The sequence below is a fragment of the Natrix helvetica genome (genome assembly GCF_964273705.1).
Source record: "Natrix helvetica genome assembly, chromosome: 8".
NCBI classification, from domain to species: Eukaryota; Metazoa; Chordata; class Lepidosauria; order Squamata; family Natricidae; genus Natrix; species Natrix helvetica.
Genome location: NC_138559.1, coordinates 12,347,464 through 12,374,376, shown reverse-complemented (window position 1 = coordinate 12,374,376; position 26,913 = coordinate 12,347,464). Strand labels below are relative to the sequence as shown.

At 40.6% G+C, this 26,913-nt stretch overlaps 1 protein-coding gene across 4 annotated transcripts in view; it reads right to left on the bottom strand.

Moving 5' to 3' along the window:
• LOC309396068 (uncharacterized protein) overlaps nt 1-26,913 on the bottom strand; it is a 193,186-nt gene that overhangs the window by 122,108 nt on the left and 44,165 nt on the right. The gene's annotated exons all lie outside the window — the stretch shown is intronic.

The window sequence follows — 26,913 nt, the reverse complement described above, 5'->3', positions numbered from 1 at the left end:
GAGGGAGAGAGGAGAGGGAGATGGGGAGGGAGGGTGGAAGGGAGGAGGGGGAGGGAGGAGGGGGAGGGAGGAAGAGGGAGATGGGGAGGGAGGGTGAAAGGGAGAGGGAGATGGGGAGGGAGAGAGGGAGAGGGAAGGGAGGGAGGAAGAGGGAGATGGGGAGGGAGGATGGAAGGGGAAAGGAGGGGGAAGGAGGAAGAGGGAGAAGGGGAGGGAGGATGGAAGGGGGAAGGAGGGGGAAGGAGGAAGGGGGAGATGGGGAGGGAGGGGAGAGGGAGAGGGAGGGGAAGGAGGAAGAGTGAGATGGGGAGGGAGGGGGGAGATGGGGAGGGAGGGGGGAGATGGGGAGGGAGGATGGAAGGGGGAAGGAGGGGGAAGAAGGAAGAGGAAAATGGGGAGGGAGAGGGGAGGAAGAGGGAGGGGAGGAAGAGGGAGATGGGGAGGGAGGAAGACATTGCTGACTGGTGGCTACTACTTCCTTACTACACTTTGCTATTTTCTTGTTTGCAAGGATGAATTGTATGTAGATGAGCATAACATAAAGCACACCAGTGTGAAAAGCAACCGTAGGAGTCTTCAAAGGAAGGAGTGAAGGCCGCCTTTAATTCCCCCACCTTCATCTGGCTCTGCTTATGAAGCAGCTCTGATGGGGCCCAGTTGCTACAAAGCATCTTTGCAAGCTGCAGGGGCCCCTGAGGATATGTGCCAAACAAGAATCCTTTGGATGCCCTTGGGCAGAAAAAGGGGATATTTTCCAGCACGTCTAGCTTTTTAATGGCAAGAAGCATGCAGGAGTTGGCACAAACAGAGAGAACTAACAATCAAGCCCATCTGCTTGGAATCAGTTTAGGCTTCTCTGCAGCCTGCTGGATAGTGTATTTGTCCCTGTGAAAAGCACATTAGGACATACAGAAAATGAGATGCAGGGCAAAATGACTGCATAAATTGGAACTCTGGTAGGGTTTTCCTCTCTCTCTCTAGAAGATACGGTTTCATGGCCAGGATGAAAGCAAATTCAAGTTATGGCAGCAGATCTACAGACGTTTATACCAAATTTAAAATTTTGAAACATAAGCGAGCCGAGCGAATATGAAGAGAACTACAATGTAGGTATAACAACATCAATAATTGCAGGTTTCGTCATTTCTGACAGGTATCAACCGCAAGCTTGATAGCAGCTTCCAGCTTTTTAAAGCATAATAAAGAGTCATGGTGGAATAAGGGTGAGAATGCAGTATTGGAGGCTAATTCTGCTGACTGCCAATTGCCAGCAGTTCGGCAGTTCAAGTCTCACCGGTTGAAGGTTGACTCAGCCTTCCATCCTTCTGGGGTCGATAAAATAAGGACCCAGATTGTTGGGGGCAAGAGGCTGACTCTCTAAATCGCTTAGAGAGGGCTGGGTCAACGCGGAAGCGAGCCTGGCTGAGCCCATCTTGGAGGCTTCAGGGTTGCCGCAAGGAAGAAGGAGGGACAGGGAGGAGGGAAATAGATAGCTGGGGTTTTGTAGTCAAAGGTTTTCCTGTGGGAACTAAGGACATTCCAACAAGTGGCTGGGGAGAGGAGGAGTGGAGTAACCAAGCAAGTGGCGAGCACCTCGATTGGACAATTGGACCGATTACTTGGGGGAAGTGGGAACTTGTACTTTTAAATTTGGTGAAAACTGTGGGAACCTTCAGAGTCCGTTTTCACCAGTTGTGCCAACATGAAGTATTCAATAAACCGTTCCTTGGGGAATCTACCTGCTTCAGGGTCCTGCATTACTTGAAACGCTGACAGGCTTTAAAGCATTGCAAAGTGGTTTATAAACATAAGTTCTATTACTAAGTGCTATAATCATTGTGGGGGATTTTTGAACACAGGATCCTCAAGCAAAGCCCTATTTTATTGTTTTATCGCAAAAGTTAAGACAATGCACATAGGATTCCAGTTTGGTGTCTGACCCACAATCAAAGTTAGTATAAGCTTCAGAAACCAATATGATATTGATCGTAATACCTTCAAACCAGTGGTGGGTTCCGGATCAGCACCCTCTGATGACGATGCTCCAGCTTCTGGGCGGAGCCTCTCGCAGGTGGTATACACTGCATGCGCATGCGCAAATGGCCCGGTTGGGTCAAATACAGCTCAGAAACAAGGGAGGGCAGGTGGGCCCTCCGAAGCACCGTACCAGAATGGTCCCTGCTGTTCCCAGCAGGCACCAGTATGCCCGTATTAGGGTGTACCGCCCGCAACCCACCACTGCTTCAAACTATCAAAGGCTGGTCCCTGAAAGAACATCAATCACACAGGGGTAAACTATCTAATATAGCAGCGATGGCGAACCTCTTTTGGCTCGCGTGCCATGAGGGGGGAGCAAAGGGGGGTCATGTGCGGGCATGCTGCACCCATAATGCAAGGTGCAACACACACACACACATCCAGTGCGCATGCACGCATGAGAGGCACGAAACCTCCCCCCCATTTTTGCATGCTTTTTTCGCCCTCCCCAGGCTCCAGAGGGTTTATAGGAGCCTGGGGAGGGCGAAAACTGCCTCCCCCACCTGAGGCCCTCCAAAGGCTTCATGGACCTTCAGAAGGCTTCCCTGAAGCCTCCGGAAGGCTTAAACCAGCCCTACAAGCAAACTGGAAGTCGGTTGCTCGTAGGTCTCCTGAAGGTCCCTGAAGGCTCCGGAGGGCTTAAACCGGAGAAAGATAATGGATGGGAAAGATGACAATTAAGATTGATACTGAAAAAAAGCCCAACAGCCTGTGCCACAATGTGACTTATAGTTCTACTGATAACAGTTTCAAGTTTGCCAAAACAGATCAGAACGAAAAAGTTGTCGTGAAACTGTGTCACTGCTAGTAATTGATGGGTTTTTTTATATGGAAGATTTGAGTTTTCAAATAAAACATTTCATGTAAAAATATTCCTAGCATCTGTTGGATTTATGCAGCTGTACAACTGAAGATCATTTTTTTCATCTTGTACTTATGCTGCTGAAGATCTTGATCAGAAATATTTCCTATTAAATAGAAAGCCAATAGAAAATGGCCATTATTTTAAGTGGAACTTGTAACCTACAAATATGAGTTCCATGTCTCAACCACGGTCTTTTCTCATACTACTATGATATATATGTCTGGAAACGTTTGATTCTGTGATGCAGTCCAGAATTGGAATTCAGCCAGTTCTGACAGGTTCTGGAGAACCGGTAGCGGAAATTTTGAGTAGTTCGGAGAACCGGCAAATAGGCTGGCCCCGCCCTTGCTGCCTCCCAGACTCCCAGCTGATCTTCTTTTGTTGCCCTGAACAGGAGAATGGAGCTGGAAAGCAGGTTAGTGGGGTGGGGAGGGAATGGGGATTTTGCAGTATCCTTCCCCTTCCACGCCCACAAATTCAAGCCATGCCCACCAAGCCACGCCCACAGAACCGGTAGTAAGAAATTTTGAATCCCACCACTGATGCAGTCCTATATGGTCCTAGACATGAATTCCATAGTATCTAAGGGATTTTGTACAATTGATACAATGCACAGAAGGCTGTTCTGCATCCTAATTGCAAATACAGATAACATTTTCTGAATGTGATCTAGTCATGTAAACTTAATTAACATTAAATTCAGCACATGGCTTATAGCTGAAAATACACAAAAAACAACAACAATTTAATCCATCAACTTGGACCCAGGACGTAGGCAGCAAATCATCAGTCTAAATGCAAACCGCAATCATTTTTTTGATTAAATTCATATCTGGTTCCTTATTGTTGAACCAAGAAAGGACTACATTTTAAGAAATGCTACAGCTACAAAGGGTTAATTTTAGTCCATAATAACCCAAAGTTAAACATTTCATTCTGCTGCTAACAGAAATGTTGAATCATTGGAGCAACTATACAAAATTATCTTAGAAATTCCATTTTAAATTTTACTGTCAACTTGGTGATAGGCAGATTCAACTTTAATTCAGTAGCCAAAAAAGGAATGATTTTGTCAGAACAGCAGAATAACAGAGTTGGAAGGGGACTTTGGAGGTCTTCTAGTCCAGCCCTGCTCAGGCAGGAAACCCTATACCATTCTAGACAGATGGTTGTCCAATCTCTTCTTAAAAACTTCCATTGTTGGAACATCCACAACTTCTGGAGGCAAGTGGTTCCATAAATAATCATTATCCTTGTCAGGGAATTTCTCCTTAGTTTCAGGTTAGTTGTTCCTTGATTAGTTTCCAACCATTGCTTCTTGTCCTGCCTTCAGGTACTTTGGGGAATAAGTTGACCCCCTCTTCTTTGTAGCAGCCCCTTTGATATTGGAACACTGATATCATGTCTCCCCTAGTCCTTCTTTTCATGCCCAATTCCAGTAACCGCTCTTCATATGTTTTAGCCTCCAGTCCCCTAATCACCTTTGTTGCTCTTCTCTGTACACTTTCCAGAGTCTCAACATCTTTTTTTACATCATGGTGACCACTTCATTGCTGGTTGTTTGCTGCCAAGATGGTGTTGATTCTTAGCAATTACATAGGCTGTTTCCAAGTTTATCTGTTCCCATAAAAACAGTAATTAAATCCATCCACCTTGTTGCTGATTGTTTTCTTTTTTTTCCCTTCCACTTTTCTCAGCACTATGTTCTTTCTCAAGGAAACCAACACTTTTTAAGAAGAGATTGGACAACCATGTGTCTGAAGTGGTGTAGGATATCCTGCCTAAGCAGGGGGTTGGACTAGAAGACCTCCAAGGTCCCTTCCAACTCTGTTATTCTATTCTATTCTATTCTATTCTATTCTATTCTATTCTATCATTACAATCTACCAGTTGTCTGCTGAAAATTGGTGTTACAGCAAAGAGCAGTGATCTTGGTGATTTCTGTTTACAAATCAAATTGAATCTGGTTTTCTTTAGTCTATTCTCAGGATGTGCTTTAACTAGGGGTGGCCCACGACGTACAAGAGTTCATTTAGTGACTGTTCAAAGTTACAACGTCGCTGAAAAAAAGTGACTTATGACCCTTTTTCACACTAGCAACCATTACAGCATCCCCATGGTCACATGATCAAAATTTGGACGCTTGGCAACTGACTCATATTTACGACGGTGGGAGTGTTCTGGGGTCACGTTTGGTGACCTTCAAAGCCAATTGAGAAGCCAGATTCGTTTTACAACTGTGTTACTAGCTTGACAACTGCAACGACTCACTTAATGACTGCGGCAAGAAATGCCTTGGTGACGTGACCATGTTTCACACTTACGACCTTTGTGGCATCCCCAGGATCATGTGATCAAAATCCAGGGACTTGGTTCGTAGTTATGACCCTTGCTGTGTCCCAAAGTCATGTGATCCCCTTTTAAAACCTCCTGGCATTAATCTGACAAGCAAAATCAGTGGGGAAGCTAGACTCATTTCATAACCATTTGACTAACTGAACAAGTGCAGTGATTCACTTAACAACAGTGGCAAGAAAAGTCATAAAACGGGGCAAATTCACTTAACAAATATTTTATTTAGCTTAGCTTAGTTTAGCTTAATTTAGCTTAGCTTAGTTTAGCAATAAAGTTGTTAGGCAAAATTAAGTTCATAGATCCAGGCCTAACTGTATTAGAATGATAACTGTCCTTCTGGGCCAAAAACTAGCCACATTCCAGATGGGTTTGATTACTGGACATAGAATACAGGCCAATGGATACTGACAGGTTAAAATGTAATTAATTGGAAGCAAGTCATGCAGAATTGTAATCACTGGATTTTTTTTTCTTTGCTTTCTTAGTTTTTTTCTTTGTTTTCAAGTCCTTTTTACTCAACAGCTTCGATTTTTTTCAGATTGTATATTTTTCTTTTTCACGTGATGTTTCTAGCAATCCTGACAGCAGTTTCCATCCGAGGATTTTCTTTAAGAAGGAATTTGTAAGTGATTTAACAATTCTGTCAACAACCTTCCCTGGAAATAAATCAGCCAATTTGGTTTTAGATAAAATAAATTATTTCCTGACTCTTTCTAAACACACTTTTGGTCTTTCCAACGTAAAACAATCTATAGTTACAGAGGAAGCCAAAAACGAATTAACAGCCTTTCTCTCTTCATGAAATGCACCATTTTTCATCAAGCATAAAACAGTCTGTTAACTTTTACCAAGGTAGCAAGGAACATTTCAAATTAAACTACTTGATATGTATAAGGGTTACTGCTCTGTGTGCCTCAAAATTTAATCAGCATTAGGTGTGCCTACAGCCAATTTTCTTAGTTTGAAAAAAGATTCTTATCTTTCCATATTAATTTGAAAAAAAAATAGCTTTCAATAACATGCACAAAAGCAAATGGAGTCCACAAAATGATCCTTTTCTTAAAACTTCAAAAGTTTTTCTTCTTCTTTTATACTTTCCCCCCATATCTTCACTTGCAAAAAAAAAAAAAAAAGCTGGGGATGGGTGGCTGGGATTCACACATTATATAGCCAAATCAAAACATGTCATGCGTTTGGCCAAAATAACAGAAAGACACAAAGAGATCTCCCATTTCAATTATTATTTTACACTATTCATCATTTTTTACTAACTCCAGTTTGGGGGCAAGTACTAGAACAACTATGCTCAAGGAGGAAGATAGAAAATAATACAATACAATAGTAGAGTTGGGAGGGACCTTGGAGGCCTTCTAGTCCAACCCCCTGCCCAGGCAGGAAACCCTATACCGTTCCAGACAAATGGCTATCCAACATCTTCTTAAAGACTTCCAGTGTTGGGGCATTCACAACTTCTGGAGGCAATTTCTGTTCCACTGATTAATTGTTCTAACTGTCAGGAAGTTTCTCCTCGGTTCTAAGTTGCTTCTCTCCTTGATTAGTTTCCACCCATTGCTTCTTGTTCTGTCTACAGGTGCCTTGGAGAATAGCTTGACTCCCTCTTCTTTGTGGCAAACCCTGAGATATTGGAACACTTCATCATACTGTGTAATGATGAACACTGAAATATTTCCATTATATGGAAAGTAAAATACAGGATCTAAAGCAAAGGGGGCATTGAATTTGGGATCTTTGGCCCTCCCACTCCATATTATCCAGCAAACTGGGCTGGCAAACTATTCATTCATCAAACTGCAATTTGTCACTGGGTTGTTGTTGTTTTTCTGTCCAAATAAAATATGTGGAAAACTCTTCAGATGGATTTCATAGAGGTAAATATTTGTAAAACCCTCACCTAGAAAAAAAATAACCTGGACTCCAAATAATCAATTTACAAGAGAAGCAACCTAGAACTAAGGAGAAATTTTCTGACAGTGAGAACAATTAACGAGTGGAACACCTTGCCTTCAGAGGTTGTGAGTTCTCCATCACTGGAGCCTTTTAAGAAGAAACTGGACATTCATTTGACTGAAATGTTACAGGGTTTCCTGCTTGAGCAGGGAGTTGGACTAGATGACCTCTAAGATCTCTTTCAACTCTCTTGTTCTGTTATTATTAGGAGGTCATCATAGCAATCCCTGCAATCAATCACCAAAAGGTTGTTTTGTGGTTCTGAAATTGCATTTTCATAAGCAAGGCTGAAGCTCAAAAGTTGGATAAAGTAAAGCAGTTTATTATAATTCTAGCTGGGATTACAATGGTAGTGGCTGATTTATTTTTCACTGAAACAATGCCATCAGTAAGCACTGTATCTGGAAAAGGTCATCCATTTTTGGTCCTCTATATCAGTTCCAATCTCTTTAGTCTTCAATCTGTGTCCCTTGATTTTTCCTTTCTCAGTGATGTTCTTGCATCTTTGTCTGGAAACATCAGAAGAGAAAGCACTGGTCCCTGGGAGATGTAGTTTGATACAGAGGAAACAGTGAAAGGGATTTGGCCTGGAACCTAGAATAATTTAATGACGGATATATCTATTTCTGTAGCCATTACATTAGGAAGACAAACTTATTTATACTGAACCTAGGGTTGAGTTGCATGACATAGCAAAGATTTGGCTAATTATCTTGAGTGTTTAATTCTAGAGGCTCCAAGGAGACTGAAGGCTTTCAGGTTTCCTTCCAACTTCCACAAATCTATGTTTTTACAAAGAATGTGTCATATTTTAACATCCTGGTTCAGTGAGTGATCACAGCTGATCTTTCAGTCATAGAATATCATAGCAACAGAATTGGTCACAGAGGACATTCTTTTGAGTCCTTTGAAGGTTCAAATCTGTCAGAGTTTTTTGCATAAATTCAAATCCAGAAAGCACACACAGATAGCTGATTCCGCTGGATTCATTAACTTCTTTATATACATAAGAATAGGTGAATGCCAACAGGTAGTTCTTCAAAGTAAACACAAGGCAGGAGAATTACAGGCAAACACAAGCAATTAGTTTCATTTCAGGAGACAAGCCCAGACAGACTGTTAGTTTACTTCTCAGAGCAGCAGACTGCTTAAGTTTCTGTTTCAATTCTCTGCACAGACTCAGACCTGTTTAAGCTCCCATTGGCTGACTTAGTTGCTATGCCTATTCATTGGCTGACCTCATTCCCATGTCTCTCCCAGTCATGAATATTTTAACATCATCATCATTTTCTACCTGCAAGATCTTATAGACGCCCTATAAGTGGCTGAATTATGGGCAATAAAATGCAATGTCAACTAGGTTAGGAATGTTATTCTAGATAAAAAGAAGGTACAAACAAAAGTGGTCATAAGAACATCACTAGATTATGTCAGAATGTCATCGAAGTCAACATTCAGCATCATCCAATGGCCAATCAGATGCAATTCAGTTTCAGTCTTAAACATGAGGGTAACACATATTTTCTATCATCATTTCCTAGTAGCAAGTACATGTGCTATCCATATTAAGAACATAGTGTGCAGTCATTGAAAATCCAGGTGTTTCTGGGTTTGTTTATCCTCCCTTTTAATCATCTAGATTGGCGATCATTAGAAATTTCAAAAGTAGTGAATTCCATTGTTATAATTATTATGTAAAATGAATACTCCTATATTTCATTTTTTCCTACCTGTTGTTTCCCCGAGTCCTGTTTAGGAAAGGGTGCGGTCTATAAATTAAAGTTTATTATTATTATTATTCTCTGGATGAGCCTGACTTCCAACAGTGAGAAAAATATTAGACTAAACTTATCTCTGTATATATTTTGTACTTCAGGCAGAATTCGTTATATTTCTATCATGCCTCTCTTATCTCCCTCTGCTAAAAGCTTTTAAAGGTCCCCAAGTATATCAGTTTTCCTTCTTCAAGAAGTACTCTAAACCCATCACATAATGCATCTTTTTTAGCACTTAAAGGCTGTGCCCTGGAGAAATGTGATTAAGAACAGCTCTTGAGGATTTCAGTAACCCTTGAAGACCATCTGGTGATACTGAAGACTGAAACTAAGACTTTTGTCATGGCAAAGATGCTCTGTAAGTGATCTGTAGCCCTTGCTCAAAAGTGTATATATGTGAGTTTGTGAGTTAGAGTTTGTGATCTATGAATAAAAGAATATCAGATTGGAAAGGACCTTGGAGTCTTCTAGTCCAACTCCCTGCTCAGCTCAGGCAGGAAATCTTACACAATTTCAAACAAATGACTGTTCAATCTCTTCATAAAAACCTCCGGTATTGGAGCCCCCACAACTTTGGGAGGCAAGTCATTCCACGCAGTGGCGTAGTGTGGTTTGTCAGCACCCGGGGCAAGTAATTTGCGCCCCCTAACCCGAGGGCGGCCCGACTGCAGCTGCCCCTGGGTTGGCATCAGTCAAGTGAGGCTCTCCATGCTGGCCTCCTGCCTTCCTCCCGAGGAGGAGCTCGACAGGGCAGCGGGAAAAGGCTTGACTGAAGGGAAGCAGGTGCTGCGGGGGTGGGAGGTGCACCAGGGGCTTCGGGAAGGCGCTGGCTCCCCGGGGCGCTCCAGGCGGAGCGGGAGGACGCGGTGGCGTTGCAGCGGCGAGCAGACGGAGCGCAGCGCCGCTCTCCGGCTCCCGCGGGGGCGGCGCGGCCGGTCTTGGCGGCTCCGCTGGGAGGTAGGCGGTGCGCAGGAGGGGCCTGGGCGGGCCGGGGCCGGGGAGCTTAGTTCGCGGGCCGAGCTGGGCGCGGAAAGAGGTGGCCACAGTCCGGCAAAGGGCGGCGCGGGGCGAGTCAGGGCGCCCCCCCCAGATGTTGCGCCCGGTGCGGCCGGCCCCCCCTGCACCCCCCACGCTACGCCACTGATTCCACGGACTAATTGTTCTGTCAGGAAATTTCTCATTAGTTCTAAGTTGCTTCTATTCTTGAGTTTCCATCCATTGCTTCTTGTTCTGCCTTCAGGTACTTTGGAAAATAAGTTGACCCCCTTCTTCTTTGTAGCAGGTCCTTAGATGTTAGAACACTGCTATCATGTCGTCCCTGGTCCTTCTTTTCATTAAACTAGACATACCCAATTCCTGCAACAGTTCTTCATATGTTTTCACCTCCAGTCCCCAATCATCTTCGTTGCTTTTCTCTGTACTCTTATTGGAATCTCAACATCTTTTTTATATCGTGGCACCCAAAACTGGATGCAATATTCTAGGTGTGGTCTTCCCAAGGCACTATAAAGTGGTACTAGCATGTCACATGATCTTGTTTTTATACATTCCAGGACTGCAAATGTATACGACTCCCAAGTTGATATATTTCTAGTGAATTCACACTAGATTTCACAATCTCTTGTCCTATTCTAATTCATTATCAGGGGTTTTTAAAAGTTATTATTGTACAAAAAAGCTGTTTCAAAAATGCATGTGGATCCAGATATGGCAGTTTTATAGCTAATAACTGTGATTCCAAGGATTTTCTGGGAAACTTCCACATCACTTTAAAATCAAGATTGAAAAAAATAAATAAAGAGGTCTTGGAAGAAGAAAACAAAATTCTGGAGTGTTTTAAGACACAGAGTTGAACAAAGTTAAGACTGATTGCCCAACATTATCTCTCTCCATTCCTTAAATACCATTACTTAAATCTTATCATCCCACAGAGTACTAAAATCACATTTACCCATATGCATTTTCTCTTTTATGCTTCAGGGTTATATGATTTTTAATCAAACGGTGCATATATTTTTTTAAAGAAAGAAAGCTTATCCCTTTTTTTCACTTTATTTGATACATTGTTTGTGGTAGCACAATCCTTATTCTAATGTATGATTGATAAATGTTTAAATTTGAGCAACCTCACACAGAAGACATTTGATCATCTTGAGGCTTGCTCAACAGACATACAGGGAGAATACAGGGAGTTCTCGACTTACGACCATAACTGAGTCCTAAGTCAAGGCATCATGTGACCAGATTTGAAATTACCACTTTTTTAGGATTGTTAAACAAATGCCATGGTCATTAAATGAAAGCTGCAGTCATCAAGTGAAAACATTTTCCTCAAACGACAATTCCTTTTCCAGAAGTATATGCCGAAAACTGGCAAAAAAAAAAAAAAAGCCCATTACAGATCTCTGCAAATGGTCGCAAAGAGGAACCAATTGCCAAGAACCAAAAATGCAATTACATGAAATGGGATAGGGACGTAGCTCTGAAAATGGGTCATGCGTAACTCTGTGGAGGTCCATTATAACTTCAAGCAGTCATTAAGTGGCCAGTCATAAGTCAAAGACCATCTGTCCTGAGAACAAACCCTCCATCTTATCTGTGTTCTAACCTAGGCTTCCCAAGAGCATGAAGCAAACTCCTTGTCCCGACAGAAAACCCTTTTATTAATTGACTGTGAATTCTGCTCATTCACATCCAGCAAAGTCTTTCAAAGTAGGATTTATACTCACAGATCTTATCTGGCTTGGAGAGCTGCCAGGCCGATAGCTGCAAAACTTGGCAAGGAGCCTCGGAGAGTCACCAACCAATTAAAGAAACTAATTGTCTCCTGCAAACTCCACTCCCCTTTCGCTCCTCTTTCATTCCCTATGGGAGGGGCCATTCATCGTCCACCTGTGGCCTTACTCTCAAGTTGACCATTGTTCTTTAGCTGTTCCCTTCCTCTGGCAACTCTACGCATGCGCACACTGGGAACAGGCTCCAGCTGTTTGTCTGCCTCACTGATGTCGGACTCTGAAGGCAGCTGATAACTGGCATACGGCTCTGGCCCCTTCTCTGCCTCCTACACAGAGCTCTCATCAGAGCCTTCTCCAGACTCCAGGACTGGCCCTTCTTCCTCCCCAACCTCCTCAATGTCCAAATCTCCTGCCATCGCCGCTGTCTGTTGGAGAGCCACCACAATCTGCATGTATAACATAAGCACAAGGCACTAGCCGATGGCACATCACTGTTTCTCTGGGGACGCCCAGTTTTGGGCAGAATGGTTTTATGTAACACTGGGCAGGAAGTTAGTGAGCTCATGTTTGAGATCCTTTTATGTCTCCAGCAGGAGCTGGAATGAAGGACGAGAGCCCAACCCTGCCCTACGGCAGCTCTGAGGTCTCGAACGTGGGCTCGCTAACTTCCATCCCAGTGTTCCATCCACTTGAGCCACTGTGCAAAAGTGGCTTTCTCTCTGCTGACTCTGACTTTCTTTCTTGCTGTAAATTGTTACATAAACCCGTTCTTAACCTTCTAAGTAGAGAGTTAAGAATGATTAATGCCTATGTGCCAATGTGGAATGGAGAAACTGTGAACATTCATCCCTTTTTTCCTTTCTACAATTTCTTCTCTGGGGTATCTTTATTCACGAGTAAGATTCATTACTTCCAATGGGACTTTCTCTGAGGTGATTTGGCAGGTTTAATGGAGTGTTCTTAAAAAAAATGGCTGCTCTGGTAAAGAAGTAGGTGGCAGAGGTCAGACCAAAATTGTAGAAGTAGTTAATGGGGTTTTTTTTGCCCTTTCTCTTCTGGATTAAGGTCATTTTCCTTGTCTAATCCAAAAGTACAGTTGCCTATGTGATTTAATGGAGAACGTATTTCTACTTTGTACGCCTCTTGGGGAGAGTTATCTGAAATGCCTCATATCGTAACACTGAAGCTCTTAATAAGTCAAAATATGTTGCTATTGTGAATTTAATGAGCATTTCCTCTCCCTGCTGGCATTTTTAGAGGAGAATTTGAACGCTACTCAGGTGGGAAAGCCCGTTACTGTTGTTTTGTTTTTCATGAAATAATAATGTGCAATTATTAAAGAAGAGAAAGGGTGGCCCAGTCTGATTAGAAAAAGAAATCAACTAAACAAATAAACAGAGAAGGAAAGAGAAGAAAAAGAGACACAGCAGCAAAGCTACAAAGCTCAAATCTTCATGAGGATGTCACCATACAACCAGGAAAAATGCATGTGTCATAGCCAAAATATGTGATATACACAAAAGTGACGTTTCTCTAAATTAAAGCACCTGTATGTGGTTTGCATATTGGAGAAAAACCAGAAAGACTTATAAGCCACACATTTTGCCTAAGAACACTGAGAAAAGAAAAAGCACTTTAAAAATCTCAATCAATTTTAGAAAAGATGATTTGCTTTTAATGAAAAGAAACTGTAAAATTATCTTGGGTGGAGTATGCATTTATTCAGTTATGAGATAACCAAAGGTCTGCAATAAATTTTCAATAGAATAAAAAGAGAGAGGAGGACAGAGGGGAGGGGAAAGGGGGAGGGGAGGAGAGGAAAGGAATTATCATTTCCATCCTTCTTTCTATTAGGTAAGTATATTCTTACCCTTGCGCTCTCTTCCCCTTTAACCATTCTTATCTACAATCTATACACTTCGGTCTTTTGTTCTTTCAGCAAAAAGTCCATATAAGGTTTCCACTTTTTAAAAAAACATAAGGTTCTTCCCCCAATTTGGGTCCTCACACTGCAAGAAAATCCTAACATTGATATCATGGCAGAACTTTTCTTATATGATTTTTAGATTGTAAAAAAGTGACAAAATGATGGGAAGATGTGCAACAGAGAAGTCCACCATTAAGATCCTCCACCACTTTTTTACCAATAAAATAACCTCAAAAACACCAAGAGAAATTCAACAGACAATCTCAAGCAGCCTAAAACTAAAAAGAAAAAGAAAACCTTCTATCATAGGGGATAAAAAAATTGAGAAATTCATATTCTAGCATGGCATCAGTTTCATCTTTGGTGCATTTATGCCAATGTTTTTCATTGGTACTATGCAATCAAAAGGGAACAGCATTCTCTAACAACACAACACAGCCCATGTTATAAAAAATCCTGTTTATGTCCATTTTGGTTGTGTTCAGTCATAATTTCTCCTATAGTAAAATATTATTCCAAGACTTGCCAATGACAACACTTTATAAACACCTATGTCTGCAAACCAGGAACTCCCAGTGTTTTAAAAGCTAGACCAGAGAAATTGTGTTGTATATATCATGTACAATATTGTATACGTGATGTACAATGGCAATAAAGGCTATTCTATAAATGAATAAAAAGGAAGTATCAGCCATCACTTTTGAGCAGACTACACAAACATGTAGCTATAATGAGTCACATTTTTAAAATAAGGACTTTGCCTTTTAAGTATGAAATTCCCAACGCTTAAAAAGTGTGATGGGGATGGGGATCCCATTATTCTCCAATTAATCCATCTTAATAAATGTGTTTGGGATTGAGTTAAGGATCTGATTCAAGTCCATGGGAGAGCCTCGAGGGTGCATCTTGCATACAGTAGAAAATATAGAAGAAGGGGCGTGGGGCTTCACAATTTGGGGTCACTATTAAAGCTGAAGTAATTCCTTCTCCAATTCTCAGTTAGGTGACAGAATTCACAATCATCAGAGATGGTTATGGTCACCATTATATCCACCTGGAAAAAAGAATTTTGAAAATAGTAGAGAAGCAGCCAATCAGTGGTTATTTATTTTTATGGTGGGAATAACAGGCAGTATATCATAAATTGGGAAGAAGGCAAGGGGAAACCACTTCTGGAGAAAAAAAAAAACCTTGCCAAGAAAACTGGAGGGATTTGTCTCTAGGCAGTCATCAGAAGTCAAAAACTGACTTTGAGGAACACAAATTAAAAATTTTGCATCATAAATACCATCTGCTAGGGAACTATAGTGAAAAGGAGCATATCCATGTCTGTAACCTTCTTGATTGATCATCTGATTGTGGGAAACAGAATGGTGGACTTGGCAGGCTATTAATTAAATCTAGATCTCTTTTGTTCTTATATTTTATCTGTATGTTGATATAGATTTCTGATTTAACACACATGCTTTTAAATAAAACATTAGTAAGTGGGTATTCCATTGTTTTCAATCCAAATTTCTATTTTAAAAAACGGCTCCAACAAATGAGAAGAGGAGGAGGAGGAGGAGGAGGAGGGGGAGGAGGAGGAGGAGGAGGAGGAGGAGGAGGAGGAGGAGGAGGAGGAGGAGGAGGAGGAGGAAAGAAGTATGTATGTATGTATTCTGCACTAATTCATATGGATTCCTGAGCAACAATCAAACCAATTAAAGTTTATAATCTAAAATGATTAAATTTCTCTGCATCATATTTTTTTTTCTTTATTTTCCTTAATTTTCTTTTTTGTTGGATATTTTTTCAGTTAAATGTCTGAACTTTAAAATCTGCCTTATTTCTATTGAACAATAATCCATTTCCAGGTGAAGGAATAAATGAGAGATAATTGTATTGACAAAGTTGATATACAGGATAATCCCCTTGTTGAAAGAAAAAAAAGAGTGAACCATAATCCCACAGAGTAATTTACCATCAGCTATGCCAGAATGCACCCTCATTGATCTGCTAGCTGATTTAAATTTTGACAGTGAAGAAATAAGGAAAATAGTTTTGCCGTTTCTGTCCCCTATGGTCATTAAATCAAAAGGGTATTTTGCAAAGCACTTTTTGTGGAAAAAAGCCAATGATTCATCCAGCCACTTTCTATTGAATGAAATGTCCCATTTAAGCACACACACCAGGCCTCTGGTGGCTGAAATGCCATAATATCCCTTAACCATCCATATTTTCCACAGGGCTACTATTGGATTAAAATACTGGCTAGAAGAGAGGATATTATACCAATTCAGTTATGAACTTGCAAATGGGATCTTTGATTTTTTTAAAAAAAATTCAGTTTAGAACTGGATGAGAGTTTTTTTCTAAAGTGGGGGGAGGAGGGGGGAAGGAGGAAGAGGAAGAAGAGTAGGTAAGAGTTTATTTAAACTGCATTAATTATTACGTATTCCTGAGAAATAACCAAATCATCATGGTTATTGATCATCTGAATCATCTTTGAGGACTCTTATTACAATGCTATAATAGAAACACTATTCCAACACATCAGGAAAAAAAGCTAACATGAATTGCCCAGGTGAGTTAATGAATCAGCCAAAAATTCTAACATTTAATCGGTAGAGAAAATAATTTAAGTATGATCAACCAAATGAATGATAAACTAGACATACTGGGTATGTCTAGTTTAATAGAAAGAAGGACTAGGGGAGACATGATAACAGTGTTCCAATATCTCAGGGGTTGCCACAAAGAAGAGGGAGTCAAACTATTTTCCAAGGCACCTGAGGGTAGAACAAGAAGCAATGGGTGGAAACTAATCAAGGAAAGAAGCAACTTAGAACTGAGGAGAAATTTCCTGACAGTTAGAACAATTAATCAGTGGAACAGCTTGCCTCCAGAAGTTGTGAATGCCCCAACACTGGAAGTCTTTAAGAAGATGTTGGATAGCCATTTGCCTGAAACGGTATAGGGTTTCCTGCCTAGGCAGGGGGTTGGACTAGAAGGCCTCCAAGGTCCCTTCCAACTCTACTATTGTATTGTATTGTATTGTATTGTATTGTATTGTATTGATCAGATCTCATCCTCTTATTAGAAACATGGGTGGTGGATTGGACACACTTGACTTAGGGCTGTATCTGTGACATTTCCCCTGTATTCCTGCTGAATGACTGGCCACAAAAATAAGGAGATTCTTAATATAGTATGACAACTAATTAAATATGAGCCAACAGTGTGGGGCAGCAGCCAAAAAAGCCAATGCAATCCTATGCTACATTAACAGAGGGATACAATCAAGATCAAGGGAGGTACTAATACCACTCTAGAAAGCCTTAGTAAGACCACACCTACTGTAGAATACTGCATCCAGTTTTGATCACCATATTATAAAAATATGTTGAGACTCTAGAATGAGTACAGAGAAAAGCAACCAAGATGATTAGGGCACTGGAAGCTAAAACATACAATGAACGGTTACAGGAACTGTGCATGGCTAGTCTAGAGAAGAGAAGGACCAGGGGAGACATGACAGCAGTGTTCCAATATTTGAGGGGCTGCCAGAGAGGAAGGGATCAAACTATTTTCCAAGGCACCTGAACACCAGACAATGAAAAATGGATCGAAACTGAACAAGTAGAGATTCAACCTGTAAATAAGGAGAAATTTTCTGACAGTGAGAGCAATCAACCAATGGAACAGCAGTTGCCTTCAGAAGTTGTGGGAGCTTCATCACTGGAAGATTTCAAAAAGAGACTGGGCTGCCATCTGTCAGAAATGGTGTAGGGTCTTCTGCTTGGGGGGGTGGGTTGGACTAGATGACCTACAAAATTCAGTTTGTTTTTTTGGATATGGATTTAATTTTTTTTTAACTTTTGGGGTGTGTGTTTTTTTTAATGTTGTATGCCGCCCTGAGTCCTTTTGGAGAAGGGTGGCATATAAATCCAAACAAACAAACAAACAAACAAACAAACAAACAAACAAACAAAAGTCTCTTCCAAATCTGTTAATCTGTATCTATCGATTGAATGCCCTCCTTACTTGATTGACACAAGGTTATCTCTTTTATGCCAAGGCAGGAGTAGATTGCCCTCTTCTCAAACATTTCAAGGACTGGGCTACAAATTTTAAAGATCTCACTGCTTTAGAAAGATTTAAGCAACATATATAGTCAGTAAGTAATGGGAAATGATATTTCTTGACCAAATGCAATAAATTGTCTAGGCTCATAAAACTTCTTTCTTGTTCCTCTTTTAAAATGTTATATAGCATAATATTGCTGACTCAGAGATTTGAAAAGGAGTTAAAAGGAACTTGGTCCTTACTAGTTCAAGTGTGGCAAGAATGTAACTTTACATGAAAAATGAACTATGATTTACGAGAAAAACAATTTAGAGACCAAAATGGGCAGCCCAAAATGACTACACAGGCCCAACTGGGAGTTGAACAGTTAGAAGAATGGCAAGATGATACCTTTATGCTATTCATCAACCCTGGATGGCAAATTATGGATTTGCAAGTAAAATAATAATAAACTTTGCTGCTCTAGCAACATTAAAAGATAAGAATTAACCTCAAACTGAAACCACTGACCTTTGCAAAATAAATAAATAAACTGGCTTTCATGAAAAAAAAAATCTTGAACATTCTTAATGCAATTATTGAGCTAGATACATTATTCAGGACCAAGATGGCCCAGAGACACCTGTCAAATCAACTTAGACAACAGAAATGGTTCATTCTTATCTGTTTTTTTAAATAATTCTTTTGTTTGATGCTGATGAAAGGAACTTCAAGTAACAAATGGTTAGTTTGCCTGCAGCCAGCAAATCCAACATTCAACATTTCTGCTTAAGGATATAGAGAGGGAAAAGAAGAAACAGCATGGACAGTCTCTATTTGAATTGATGGGGTCAATAATATTTCTGAGATTGGAGATTCATAATAGAAAAGTTGGGCGATTTGCTCCATTTTCCTATGGCCCAGCCCTGCCCTATATATTCCTCTTTTCCCTTCATCTGATCAGTCCAGTAAAGATAATCATGAAAACCAATTGATATTGATCTAAACAGTGCGTTAATATTCTGTCCCTCTCGTTTATCTAGCAATCTTGATAAATTATGGTTTTCTATTTTTCACATCTCCCAAACTTTGCTTGTAGAATGTATCATAGAATATTTTAAAGGAATATACTGGAAAGTAAGAAATGATACCCAGAGATGGCGCTGAACAGATAAAATGCAGGACTCAGAGAACTAGATGAGGCATTTTGATATGGCTCACATATACACAGAGAGAGACTAAATATTGTTCATATAAAACCAACTTATTTTTTCAAAACCACCTGTGGACATTTTCTTTCCCTTTTGCATTTTAAAAGGTGGTCTTCCTAGTTAATAAAAATTATGTGAGAATTTCTGAGAAGACACAGATGGCTTAGAAATGAAAAAAAAAGCATGTTGCATGGGCCTCTAAACAAACCTTAGTCACACAATGATTGTTAATGAAATTTAATTTAAAGGAGTAGGGGACACTTGTTTCACAGTTGTCCCAATGGTGTTTTTTCAAAAGGCAATTGGACTTTATTTTTTCCTTGAAGACATTTTGCTTCTCATCCAAGAAGCTTATTCAGTTCTGAATGGTGGAGGATTGAAGGATTTATATTCCTTGCAGTCATCTGGTCATTAGCATTCCTTCCGAGGGCACTTGGGAGTTTATCTGTCCCCTCACGGTCACCTGAATAGTTCAAATGGGTGTGGAACCTTCTTGGAGCTGCTGAAAGGACTGTGTGGCAAACAGGAAATGGGGGGGGGTGTCATATCCCTCCCCCGAGTGGCCTCAAAGACTCCCAGAAAGAGTGTGACTGATCCGATGACTGCAAGAATATATAAATCATTTCATTCAGTCAGAACCGAAGAAGCTTCTTGAAAGAGAAGCTAAACATCTTCAAGGAAAAACAAAGTTCAGTTGCCTTTTGAAAAAGCATCTTTGGGACAGCCATGACTGAAAATCTCCATCAACCCTTGCTTCATAGCTTTCAGACTCAGAAAACATAAGGATAGTGTAGATCGTGAAAACATTAAACAAAAGAACACAGGATAAAAAATATGTGGTTTCAGAATAAAACTGTTTTGAATAGCTAAGCTCACTGTTCAAAACCACATTTTTCAATGCAAACTTAAGAGTACATAAGATCTTAATTATAATAATCATGTCAGTTGTCTTTCATGATCCGCATAGAATACAATAATTAAAAAAAAGCATTCACCCAGAGCCCATTATTGTATTAATTTCTTAACTACCCCATTTGTTTCCAGAATGCTCATAAAATTTCTCTCTGATTCATCTCTATTTAGGGAAGGTGCTGGGGATACATTTTAATTTATTGTAAGGTGCTGGGGATACATTTAAAATCTTGATTCGTGATGTACTATGGTTAATTAATTCTCCTTGCAGACTTTATGAGCTAAATATCAATGTCCTGGAAAAGACAAACACAACTTAAGACAGACTTTTGTCATAATCATGCATACATTATTCAGTAGTGTGCAGTATTATCTATAAAGCGTAAAAGGATTGTTTTTATTCAGATGGAAATCTTGCTTTGTTCAAGAGAACTAGCAGCACAATCTAACATATATCTTCAAATATTCTCTTTCGTATTCAAGGCAGTTTCTAACCTTGAATATGAATCAAACAACACACTAACCAAATCAGACCTGTTTTCATTGGACAATTCTAAATTTCTACAGATTTGACGAACATGTACTTTAAAAAAACCCTCATATTCATTCATCCATTCGTTCAACATTCTCATACAACATGCATGTCAAACGTGTGGTGTCATGTTGCCATGTTTTTCCCTTCGTGAAGCTGAGATGCGTGTGGCCTCACCTGACTCATCCGGCCTATGGCCCGCCAGTTTGACATCCCTGTCATAAGAGTTATGATGATTCACAAATGTAACAGAATAACTGAGCTGAAAGAGACCTTGGAGGTCACCTAGTCCAACTCCCTGCTCAAGCAGGAAAACCTGTAACATTCAGCAGTCAAGTGGCTGTCCAATCTCTTCTTAAAAACCTCCAGTGATGGAAGCTCCCACAACTTCTGAAGGCAACTTCTGTGCCACTGGTTAATTATTCTCACTGTCAGGAAATTTCTCCTTGGTTCTCGGTTCCTTCCCTCCTTGATTAGTTTCCCCTCCGCCCATTGCTTCTTGTCCTGCCTTCAGGTTGCTTTGGAGAATAGCTTGACTCCCTCTTGTTTGTGGCAGCCCCTGAGATATTGGAAGACTGCTATCATGTCACCCCAGTCCTTCTTTTTCATTAAACTAGGCACACTGTGGTTAAGGAAGGTTTTTAAAATGTGGCAAAATTCACTCAACTGTCTCGCTTAGCAACAGAACTTTTGGACTCAATTACAGCCGTCAGGTGAGGACTACGCCTTAATTTCCTTGTCTAGGTAGAAGGCAGTAGCTAGCTGAAGTTCACTGGTTCTGAGAAGTCAGTTGGGTCAGGATCTGGTTAATAGCCATATGACAAACCATGAGATAATCCAAGGGACATAAGACAAAGTTAAAATAATTACCCTGGAGACATTTAAAAGCAAACTACTTCCATATTCTTGCGAAGAAAACTATGCAGAGGTCCCCCTGAAGACATTTGGAGTCAAGCAGATTTCACTTAGTATTAATTACCTTAATCAATATACTGTTCAGTTTGCCAGTTAAGTGTTGACAATGTCATTTATCTCTGTGGAAGGACTAAGTAATTTCCTGAGGGAACTTGGCAGTTCCTTTCAGCCATATAAATTCGCACGTATCTTTAAAAACAAAAACCTTCAGCAAGCCTGTTTCAGAGCAAATCCAGAAAGCATCAATCTTGGCCAACTGTGGCCATTTTTCCACCACAACCAACTAACCCTGCAGATATAAGCTAAATAACAATGTCCTGAAAAAGGCAAACACTACTTAAGACAGTCTTTTGTCATAATCACGCATACATTATTCAGTAGTACGCAATATCTTTTATATATAAAAATGGCTGTGTATGTATGTTCCAGCATAACTCTGGAACACCTCAAGCAATTACAACCAAACTTGATACACAGATGACTTACTCTCTGGAAAAAAAATACTGTGGGGATAAGACACCCCTAACACTCCTTGGTGTGTGTGTTCTGTTATGATACAGCCTGTTGTGCCTTAAAATGGCTTCTACTGTACAGCTCAGTGGAGTTGCCATGGTAATGGCTTCACAGTACTCTACAAGGGGGCTCCCTCTGGTAAGGGGAAAAATCCAACATTAGAAATTATGTTTGGTCTGGACATTTCCCCCCTATAAATAAATACGCGGGCAACACCGGGTTATTGGCTAGTTACTTATAAACACTAAAAGGAGCATTTTTATTCAGATGTAAATCTTGCTTTGTTAAAGAGAACTAGCAGCACAATCTAACATGCAAACCCAGGACAACAAATCAGGAGTCTGGTATCATCTTTTCCAACTAGCACATTTTATTAAAGGGCACAAGCTTTTCTGAGCTGATTATATCTTTACTACCACAGACTAACAATCACTTTCCTCCTACACAATCTACAATGAGAACCACCCTGCAGAGATCTCTCTGTGGGGATCATCCACGGTATGTCTACCCCCAGCTACGTTCAAGCAGATCAGAATCTGGTGCAGGAAGTCTGCATATATGTTAACTTTTTTGGCCAAGACATATGAGAATAGAAAAGTTGACTGGTGTGTAATGAATCCTAGTAATCAAAAAAATAAATAAAAACAAGAAGTGCTTCACCATGATGTAACATTTGCATCCTTCACCTAAAGCTATTGTCAAGCCATTATGGTCTAGGAGATTCCCAAAATTATCCCTTGCTCAGATAAGGTGAACATCACCTCAACATTTAGAAGCCAACACTCAGCCTTGAAGTTAGGATTAAGTGCCTTTCTTATTCTCAGACGCGGTGGCTCAGTGGCTAAGACACTGAGCTTGTCGATCAAAAGGTCGGCAGTTTGGCAGTTTGAATCCCTAGCGCTGCGTAACGGGGTGAGCTCCTGTTACTTGTCCCAGCTTCTGTCAACCTAGCAGTTTGAAAGTACTTAAAAAATGCAAGTAGAAAAATAGGGACCACCTTTGGTGGGAAGATAACAGCGTTTTGTGTGCCTTTGGCATTTAGTCATGCTGGCCACATGACCATGGAGACATCTTCAGACAGCGCTGGCTCTTCAGCTTTGAAACGGAGATGAGCACCACCTCCTAGAGTTGGGAACGACTAGCACATATGTGCAAGGGGAACCTTTACATTTACCTTTACCTTACCCTACCTTCATTATTTTTTATCAAAAATTGAAGGGGGGAAACATACCCCTTCCTCCTCCTATTTTCTCCACAACAGTAACCTTGTGAGGTGAGGGGCTGTGAGAAAGTGACTGACCCCAAATCACTCAGCCATCTTTCATGCTTAGGTGGTACTAGAACTCACAGTCTCCTAGTTTTTTTAGTCAGCATCTGACTGACAGAGTCTCTGGTACACAACAAATAGATGTGTTGAGAAAACAGCTTTCAAAAAAAGTTTGGAGGTCCATTTGTCCAGAATGGTATAAGGTCTCCTGTCTTGGGCAGGCAGATAAGATGACCTCCAAGGTCCCTATGATTCTGTCTCTTTTGGTTCTAACTTAATTCCAGACAAAGAACAAGAAAAGTGATGGCAAGTAAAAGAGAATCTCTTTGTTTTCTGCATCTCTAAGTAAAAACTTTCCTCCCCACCTCAACTAGCAACAACTGGGTAGCCCCTATTAACAAACTGGCAGCATCCCATAGCAATCCAAAGTAGGCAGACTATAGTCCATTTCCATATATAGAAATATATTTAAATTGAGAGGAGGGCAATTAAAAGGCAAAATGAGAAACGGAAACCTTTGAAAACACCCATTTTATCCTTTAAAAAAAAACAAAAAATAAAGAGCATGTTTGCAGCTGTTGTGTATGATGTGTGAAGAACAGTCAGCATTATAAGGTGAGCATTATATAGTGAGAAGGAGGCTATGCGCACACACTGTGGTGGTACAGTGGTTGGAAAAAGCAGTATTGCAGGCAACTCTGCCCACAGCCAGCAGTTCGGTCCCGATCGGCTCAAGATTGACTCAGCCTTCCATCCTTCTGAAGTCAGTAAAATGAGGAGCCAGGTTGTTGGGGGGCCATATACTGACTCTGTCAGACCTCTTAGAGGTAAAGCACTAGGATGTGGTATATAAGTCTAACTGTTACTGCTATTGTCACCATTTTTGACCTTCTTGCTCTTCCAACTAATTAACTGATGGCTGGATTGCCTTTTTTTGTAAGCTGAGTAAAAGGAGCAAGAGAAAAAAGCAATAACTACAGCTCAGCACAAGTGGTCTTTCAAAATTCTGCCCATCAAACGTATGGGCAGAAAAATTGTGTCTATGCTGTGTTTCTATTTCTCACTAGAAAGTAGAAATTGTCCAGACTTTGGCCAAGAGTAGGAATCTTCACGTTAACAGAGGCATCCTAGCCAAGAAGGTTCTTTGGAAATAGCATGGAAAGACCATTTTTTTGAAGTCGTCTCTCTTTAGATTTAGTGAAAAAGTGGGAAGGCCACAGAGGTTGCAGACGCCTCTGGAAAGGATTGTAGCAGCATTCACCCAGCTCAGAACAAAATGAGTTACAAATAGTCTTGCATGAGATGTTCTCCCAAATTATCTTCTCCTTTGAAATCCAATTTAAATTTCAAGTACATTAGGGAAAATTCCGTTTTGAAGTGAGACATTTTTTTAAATGAAATTAAAACAAAAGAACTGAATTCATAAGGAAAATGCAGTAAAAGGCTAAACTTCTGAGCGTTAGAAAAGTTAACATGTCCCTTTTTGGAACTATTATACAGGTTGCTAATGGTAACTTTTTGACAGCAGTGGGAATTGTCATAATGGAGCTCTGACAGGTGTCAATCTCAATACACTCCAGAGGTTGTGAAATAGCAATTCTGTGAGCAACTGCAAATTATTCTCCCAAAAGCTTCATATCAGCTCAGATAGAAAATATTGCATAAACCCAACAGTAAGGCCATAAATCTCCCAACATCACCTCTCCATCTGTAACTTGGTACATCATTACATGTTGCATTTATTTCGAAAGAAACAAAAATATTGGCTGGACTTTTGATCCTTCTGGGAAATTGTTGTGCAATACATTTGCTGAAACAAAATAAAAACCTTCTCTCAACTAGTCTTTATTTCTCTGGATTCTGTTATGGCATTTTCAGTATTCAGGAGAGAATCTGCTCAAATCTTTCAAGCATCTTTCATGGAAAATGAAAAATGAAGAACACAAAAACTTTGCATTTGTTTCTTTCATTGATATTAGTCCTGGAAAACTTATAGCAATGGATATATTCAGCTAAATATGATGGAAGGAACATTTTTGAAATTCTTCTCTCTCCCTTATCTTGTTGTTAGTTGTGAAGCCGTGTCCGACCCATTGTCAATACTATTTTTGAAGGTATTCATTGTTAAAATATACTTAGAAGTGCAAGGAGATGGTAAATTAGATGTGGAGTGAGTTGAGTGAAATTAGTTATCACTAAAATCACTGAGATTTAAATATTGGTTTGGTTTGGTTTGGTTTGGAGGGATTGAGCTTGAGCCTGTTCCTCCCCATCCAGATCCGCACAGCCTCCAGGCATCGGGAATCATGTTGAGGGCATTGTTTGGGTGGTTTGGGGTAGAGATGAAAAGTTGGGTATCATCAGCATATTGATGATACCGTACCCCAAAACCACGGATGATCTCGCCCAGCAGTTTCATGTATATGTTGAACAGGAGGGGTGAGAGAACCGACCCCTGGGGCACCCCACAAGTGACGCGCCTGGGGGTCGATCTCTGCCCTCCAGTCAACACAAACTGCGACCGATCCGACAGGTAGGAGGAGAACCACCGTAAAACGGTGCCCCCCACTCCCAACCCCCCGAGTCATCGCAGTAGGATACCATGGTCGATGGTATCGAAAGCCGCCAAGAGGTCTAATAGGACCAGGACAGAGGAACAGCCCCTGTCCCAGGCCCGCCAGAGATCATTGACCAACGCGACCAATGCCGTCTCCGTGCTGTACCCGGGCCTGAAACCCGAATGAAACGGATCCAGGTATTGGCTAACTGGACAAAGTGATTTCCACGGAATAAGCTTAATTCACTTAGCTTGGATTCAACCCAACATCCAGTCATCTTTTATCCATGTTTTTGGCTTCCTTGTCATGAGTTCAATTCTTGAGAGAATTAAAAGTAAGCTACATTATAAATGTTCCTGGTTGTAAGAACTACATTCAGCACTCTAGCAATTGATTATAAAACATAATAACTCATTAATTCATTGCCTCTGTTCCCCTCCCTTTTCCCGCTAGTGTCTTACTGATGAATTTAATTTCTAACATAGTGTATTGCAGTTTTTTCAATTTCCTATAATTACTTCTAAAAGTGTATTCAGAGAAAGAAAGAAATTTAGTCAGTTAGAAGACTGAACATTCAACGAAAGGGAACAAAAAAAAATTCTCTCTCTCTCCTCCACCTTAAATTGTGAGGTGGTTTTGCAGATGGAAAGCTATGTATAGTTGAGTTGCTAACCATAATTTACTTCCAATCTTGCTTTAGCCATTCCTCCTACAGTTTGGCATTTGGCATCCCTGTGAATTTACCTTCCTTTTATATATGGAGATGGGTGTCAAAAGGGAGAGCTTCAAGGTGTGAGCTGGCAGAGCTAAGGTTCCACAATCCAAATTAGAGTGTTTTGAAGGCAAGGATGTCACAGTTTTGTAAAACAAAACAGCATTGATGCAATGTACCCCCTTCCCTGAGGCATACAGCAAATGGCAACAAAGAGTTGAAAATGGAAAATGAGTCATTTTCTGAGTCACATATTCATGGGATGCATCCAATTCAAATAACTATTTCGATGCAGATTTATTTACCACCTAATCCCGAGAACATTGGGCAGTTTGCAAAGCAGACAATAAAAATCAATAAATGCCCATCACAAAGCAAGTCCCATAAAAGAACCCCAAACTGTAACTTTAAAAATGTCGGCACATAAGGATGCCCCATATCCACAAAGTCATTGGAGCAATATGATCTTCACTTTGAACAGGTGAAGAATGGGCCATCGCTAAAAAAAAAGAATGCAACCAGACCTCTTAGTTTCACTCCTCTTGGGATTGGCATCAACAAGGAGGGGGTGTCCCAAGGGAGAG